Below are 6,717 nucleotides of genomic sequence, written 5' to 3'. Positions count from 1 at the left end.
CCACATGCTCCCTGCTCTAGTCCACCACTAGCTTCTTTTCTGCAGTTACCCTCCGCTGCGTATCCAGCATGGACCTTGCCCTCCAGCAGGCCCCGGGGACCGACTTGCTCCGCTGCTCTAGTCCCCCAGTAGCTTTCCTTCTCCTGCAGTTACGCTCCACCAATATCCAGCATGGTCCTTGACCTCCAGCAGGCCCTGGGACCCACATGCTCCCTTCCTAGTCCCCAGTAGCTTCTTCTCTTGTGGTTACATAGCACCGGGTCTCCACCATGGACCTTGACCTCCAGCAGGCCCCGGGGACCCACATCCTCCCCTGCTCTAGTCCCGCACTAGCTTCTTCTCTTGCAGTTACCTCCGCCACATATCCAGTATGGACCTTGCCCTCCAGCAGGCCCCGGGAACCCACATGCTCCCCTTCTCTAGTCCCCCAGTAGCTTCTTCTCTTGTGGTTACATAGCACCGCGTCTCCACCATGGTCCTTGACCTCCAGCAGGCCCTGGGACCCACTGCTCCCCTTCTCTAGTCCCCAGTAGCTTCTTCTCTTGCGTTACATAGCACGCGTCTCCACCATGGACCTTGACCTCCAGCAGGCCCCGGGGACCCACATCACACCTTGCTCCTGTCTCCCTTGCGGCTGGAAAGATCCATTTTTGTGCACTGGCCCTGCTGCTACTCATATCCAGCATGGACCTTGACCTCCAGCAGGCCCCGGGGACCCACTTGCTCCCCTGCTCTAGTCCCCAGTAGCTTCTTTTTCTGCAGTTACCTCCACTGCATATCCAGCATGGACCTTGCACTCCCGCAGGCCCCAGGGGACCCACATGCTCCCCTGCTCTAGTCCACCACTAGCTTCTTTTTCTGCAGTTACCCTCCGCTGCGTATCCAGCATGGACCTTGCCCTCCAGCAGGCCCGGGGACCGACTTGCTCCGCTGCTCTAGTCCCCCAGTAGCTTTCCTTCTCCTGCAGTTACGCTCCACCACATATCCAGCATGGTCCTTGACCTCCAGCAGGCCCCGGGGACCCACATGCTCCCCTGCTCTAGTCCCCCAGTAGCTTCTTCTCTTGCGGTTACTAGCACCGCGTATCCACCATGGACCTTGACCTCCAGCAGGCCCCGGGGACCCACATGCTCCCCTGCTCTTGTCCCCCACTAGCTTCTTCTCTTGCGGTTACATAGCACCGCGTATCCACCATGGACCTTGACCTCCAGCAGGCCCCGGGGACCCACATGCTCCCCTGCTCTAGTACCCAGTAGCTTTCCTTTCTTGCGGTTACATAGCACCGCGTATCCACCATGGACCTTGACCTCCAGCAGGCCCGGGACCCACACTTAAGCCCCCTCCCACTAACAAGCAAAACACCACTGGCAAAATCCTCATGCCCTGGTACTCCATAAAGTAAATTCAAACGTGCCCCTGGTACACTGGGCAGAAACACTTTGCCACACACTCCGCGTGCGTATGGCAGGACAATGTTTCTACACGCCCCAGTTACACTGCACATATACTATCTGCTGGAAACAATCCTTGTGCGTATGGTAGGACAATGTTTCTACACGCCCCTGGTACACTGGGCAGAAACACGTGTCCACACACTCCCCTCGTGCATATGGTACGACAACATTTCCACATGCCCCTGGTACACTGGGCAGAAACACTTTGCCACAAACACTCCTCATGCGAATGGCAGGACAATGTTTCTACACGCCCCAGGTACACTGCACATATACTATCTGCTAGACACAATCCTTGTGCGTATGGTAGGACAATGTTTCTACCCCCCGGTGCACTGGGCAGAAACACGTTGCCACACACACTCCTCGTGCATATGGTACGACAACGTTTCCACATGCCCCTGGTACACTGGGGAAACACTTTGCCACACACTCCGCGTGCGTATGGCAGGACAATGTTTCTACACGCCCCAGGTACACTGCACATATACTATCTGCTGAACACAATCCTTGTGCGTATGGTAGGACAATGTTTCTACGTCCCCCCCCGCTACACTGGGCAGAAACACGTTGCCACACACACTAACCTCGTGCATATGGTACGACAACGTTTCCACATGCCCCTGGTACACTGGGGAGAAACACTTTGCCACACACTCCGCGTGCGTATGGCAGGACAATGTTTCTACACGCCCCAGGTACACTGCACATATACTATCTGCTGAACACAATCCTTGTGCGTATGGTAGGACAATGTTTCTACGTCCCCCCCGCTACACTGGGCAGAAACACGTTGCCACACACACTCCCCTCGTGCATATGGTACGACAACGTTTCCACATGCCCCTGGTACACTGGGCAGAAACACTTTGCCACAAACACTCCTCGTGCGAATGGCAGGACAATGTTTCTACACGCCCCAGGTACACTGCACATATACTGTCTGCTAGACACAATCCTTGTGCGTATGGTAGGACAATGTTTCTACGCCCCCCACTGCTACACTGGGCAGAAACACGTTGCCACACACACTCCCCTCGTGCATATGGTACGACAACGTTTCCACATGCCCCTGGTACACTGGGTAGAAACACTTTGCCACAAACACACCTCGTGCATATGGTACGACAACGTTTCCACATGCCCCTGGTACACTGGGTAGAAACACTTTGCCACAAACACACCTCGTGCATATGGTACGACAGCGTTTCCACATGCCCCTGGTACACTGCCCCGATACCAGCCTGAAACGCGCTCCCCTCGTGCTTATGGTACGACAGCGTTTCCACATGCCCCTGGTACACGGACCAGAAACACTTTGTCACGTCCGCTGTACGCGCCCTCCTCGCTAGCTAATTGCTGATCTCCCCCAATTCCAGGGGCTCCGGGGACCACCATCACATCTTCCTTTCTCCCTTGCTGCTGAAAAAGATGCATGCTTCTCCACTGGCCCTGCTGCTACTCTCTCTCCATTTGGCCGAGGCGGTGAGTCGGCCTCCTGTCTCCTTTACGGTCGAAAAAGATGTGCTTTTGGAGCACTGGCCCTGCTGCTACTCTGACCACCTCTAGCTAATTGCTGATCTCCCCCACTTCCAGGGGCCCCGGGGACACACCATCACATCTTCCTTTCTCCCTTACGGCTGAAAAAGGTGCATGTTGCTCCACTGGCCCTGCTGCTGTTGTGTCTCCATTTGGCCGAGGGGGTGAGTCGGCCTCCTGTCTCCCTTACGGTCGGAAAAGATGTGGTGCTGCTGCTGCTGCTGCTGCTGCACTGGCCCTGCTGCTACTCTCTCTCCATTTGGCCGAGGGGGTGAGTCGGCCTCCTGTCTCCCTTACGGTCGGAAAAGATGTGCTGCTGCTGCTGCTGCTGCTGCACTGGCCCTGCTGCTACTCTCTCTCCATTTGGCCGAGGCAGTGAGTCGGCCTCCTGTCTCCTTTACGGTCGAAAAAGATGTGCTGCGGCTGCACTGGCCCTGCTGCTACTCATATCCAGCATGGACCTTGACCTCCAGCAGGCCCCGGGGACCCACATGCTCCCTGCTCTAGTCCACAACTAGCTTCTTTTTCTGCAGTTACCCTCCACTGCATATCCAGCATGGACCTTGCCCTCCAGCAGGCCCCGGGGACCGACTTTCTCCCCTTCTCTAGTCCCCAGTAGCTTCTTCTCTTGCGGTTACATAGCACCGCGTATCCACCATGGACCTTGACCTCCAGCAGGCCCCGGGGACCCACAATTAAGCCCCCTCCCACTAACAAAGCGGAACAACAGTGGGAAATCCTTGTGCCCCTGGTACTCTAGAAAGTTAATTCAAACATGCCCTGGTACACTGCGCAGAAGTACTTTGCCACACACTCCTCGTGCGTATGGCAGGACAGTGTTTCTACACGCCCCAGGTACACTGCACATATACTCTCTGCTAGACACAATCCTTGTGCGTATGGTAGGACAATGTTTCTACCCCCCCGGTGCACTGGGCAGAAACACGTTGCCACACACACTCCTCCTGCATATGGTACGACAACTTTTCCACATGCCCCTGGTACACTGGGCAGAAACACTTTGCCACACACACTCCTCCTGCATATGGTACGACAACTTTTCCACATGCCCCTGGTACACTGGGCAGAAAAACTTTGCCACACACACTCCTCCTGCATATGGTACGACAACGTTTCCACATGCCCCTGGTACACTGCGCAGAAACACTTTGCCACACACACTCCTCGTGCATATGGTACGACAACTTTTCCACATGCCCTGGTACACTGCCCCTATATCTCCCTGAAACACGCTCCCCTCGTGCATATGGTACGACAGCTTTTCCACATGCCCCTGGTACACTGCCCCTATATCTCCCTGAAACACGCTCCCTCGTGCATATGGTACGACAACTTTTCCACATGCCCTGGTACACTGCCCCGATATCTCCCTGAAACACGCTCCCCTCGTGCCTATGGTACGACAACATTTATCCATGCCCCTGGTACACTGCTCAGCAGCACTTTGCTAAGTACTCCCCGTGCATATGGTATGACAGCTTTTCCACATGCCCTGGTACACGGACCAGAAACACTTTGCCACGTCCGCTGTACGCACCCTCCTCGCTGGCTAATTGCTGATCTCCCCCACTTCCAGGGGCCCCGGGGACCACCATCACATCTTCCTTTCTCCCTTACGGCTGAACAAGATGCATGCTGCTGCACTGGCCCTGCTGCTACTCTCTCTCCATTTGGCCGAGGCAGTGAGTCGGCCTCCTGTCTCCTTTACGGTCGAAAAAGATGTGCTTTTGGAGCACTGGCCCTGCTGCTACTCTGACCACCTCTAGCTACCTGCTGATCTCCCTGACCTCCAGCGGGCCCCGGGGACCCACATCACACCTTGCTCCCGTCTCCCTTGCGGCTGGAAAAGATCCATTTTTGTGCACTGGCCCTGCTGCTACTCTCTCTCCATTTGGCCGAGGCAGTGAGTCGGCCTCCTGTCTCCTTTACGGTCGAAAAAGATGTGCTGCTGCTGCACTGGCCCTGCTGATATTCTCTCTCCATTTGGCCGAGGCAGGGAGTCGGCCTCCTGTCTCCTTTACGGTCGAAAAAGATGTGCTGCTGCTGCACTGGCCCTGCTGATATTCTCTCTCCATTTGGCCGAGGCAGGGAGTCGGCCTCCTGTCTCCTTTACGGTCGAAAAAGATGTGCTGCTGCTGCAGTGGCCCTGCTGCTACTCATATCCAGCATGGACCTTGACCTCCAGCAGGCCCCGGGGACCCACTTGCTCCCCTGCTCTAGTCCCCCAGTAGCTTCTTTTTCTGCAGTTACCCTCCACTGCATATCCAGCATGGACCTTGCACTCCCGCAGGCCCCAGGGGACCCACATGCTCCCCTGCTCTAGTCCACCACTAGCTTCTTTTTCTGCAGTTACCCTCCGCTGCGTATCCAGCATGGACCTTGCCCTCCAGCAGGCCCGGGGACCGACTTGCTCCGCTGCTCTAGTCCCCCAGTAGCTTTCCTTCTCCTGCAGTTACGCTCCACCACATATCCAGCATGGTCCTTGACCTCCAGCAGGCCCTGGGGACCCACATGCTCCCTTCTCTAGTCCCCAGTAGCTTCTTCTCTTGTGGTTACATAGCACCGGGTCTCCACCATGGACCTTGACCTCCAGCAGGCCCCGGGGACCCACATCCTCCCCTGCTCTAGTCCCGCACTAGCTTCTTCTCTTGCAGTTACCCTCCGCCACATATCCAGTATGGACCTTGCCCTCCAGCAGGCCCCGGGAACCCACATGCTCCCCTTCTCTAGTCCCCCAGTAGCTTCTTCTCTTGTGGTTACATAGCACCGCGTCTCCACCATGGTCCTTGACCTCCAGCAGGCCCTGGGGACCCACATGCTCCCCTTCTCTAGTCCCCCAGTAGCTTCTTCTCTTGCGGTTACATAGCACCGCGTCTCCACCATGGACCTTGACCTCCAGCAGGCCCCGGGGACCCACATCACACCTTGCTCCTGTCTCCCTTGCGGCTGGAAAAGATCCATTTTTGTGCACTGGCCCTGCTGCTACTCATATCCAGCATGGACCTTGACCTCCAGCAGGCCCGGGGACCCACTTGCTCCCTGCTCTAGTCCCCCAGTAGCTTCTTTTTCTGCAGTTACCCTCCACTGCATATCCAGCATGGACCTTGCACTCCCGCAGGCCCAGGGGACCCACATGCTCCCCTGCTCTAGTCCACCACTAGCTTCTTTTTCTGCAGTTACCCTCCGCTGCGTATCCAGCATGGACCTTGCCCTCCAGCAGGCCCCGGGGACCGACTTGCTCCGCTGCTCTAGTCCCCCAGTAGCTTTCCTTCTCCTGCAGTTACGCTCCACCACATATCCAGCATGGTCCTTGACCTCCAGCAGGCCCCGGGGACCCACATGCTCCCCTGCTCTAGTCCCCCAGTAGCTTCTTCTCTTGCGGTTACATAGCACCGCGTATCCACCATGGACCTTGACCTCCAGCAGGCCCCGGGGACCCACATGCTCCCCTGCTCTTGTCCCCCACTAGCTTCTTCTCTTGCGGTTACATAGCACCGCGTATCCACCATGGACCTTGACCTCCAGCAGGCCCCGGGGACCCACATGCTCCCCTGCTCTAGTACCCCAGTAGCTTTCCTTTCTTGCGGTTACATAGCACCGCGTATCCACCATGGACCTTGACCTCCAGCAGGCCCCGGGACCCACACTTAAGCCCCCTCCCACTAACAAAGCAAAACACCACTGGCAAAATCCTCATGCCCCT

This window comes from Oreochromis niloticus, unplaced genomic scaffold (genome assembly GCF_001858045.2).
Source record: "Oreochromis niloticus isolate F11D_XX unplaced genomic scaffold, O_niloticus_UMD_NMBU tig00008703_pilon, whole genome shotgun sequence".
Lineage (NCBI taxonomy): Eukaryota > Metazoa > Chordata > Actinopteri > Cichliformes > Cichlidae > Oreochromis > Oreochromis niloticus.
This window is presented reverse-complemented; position numbering follows the sequence as displayed.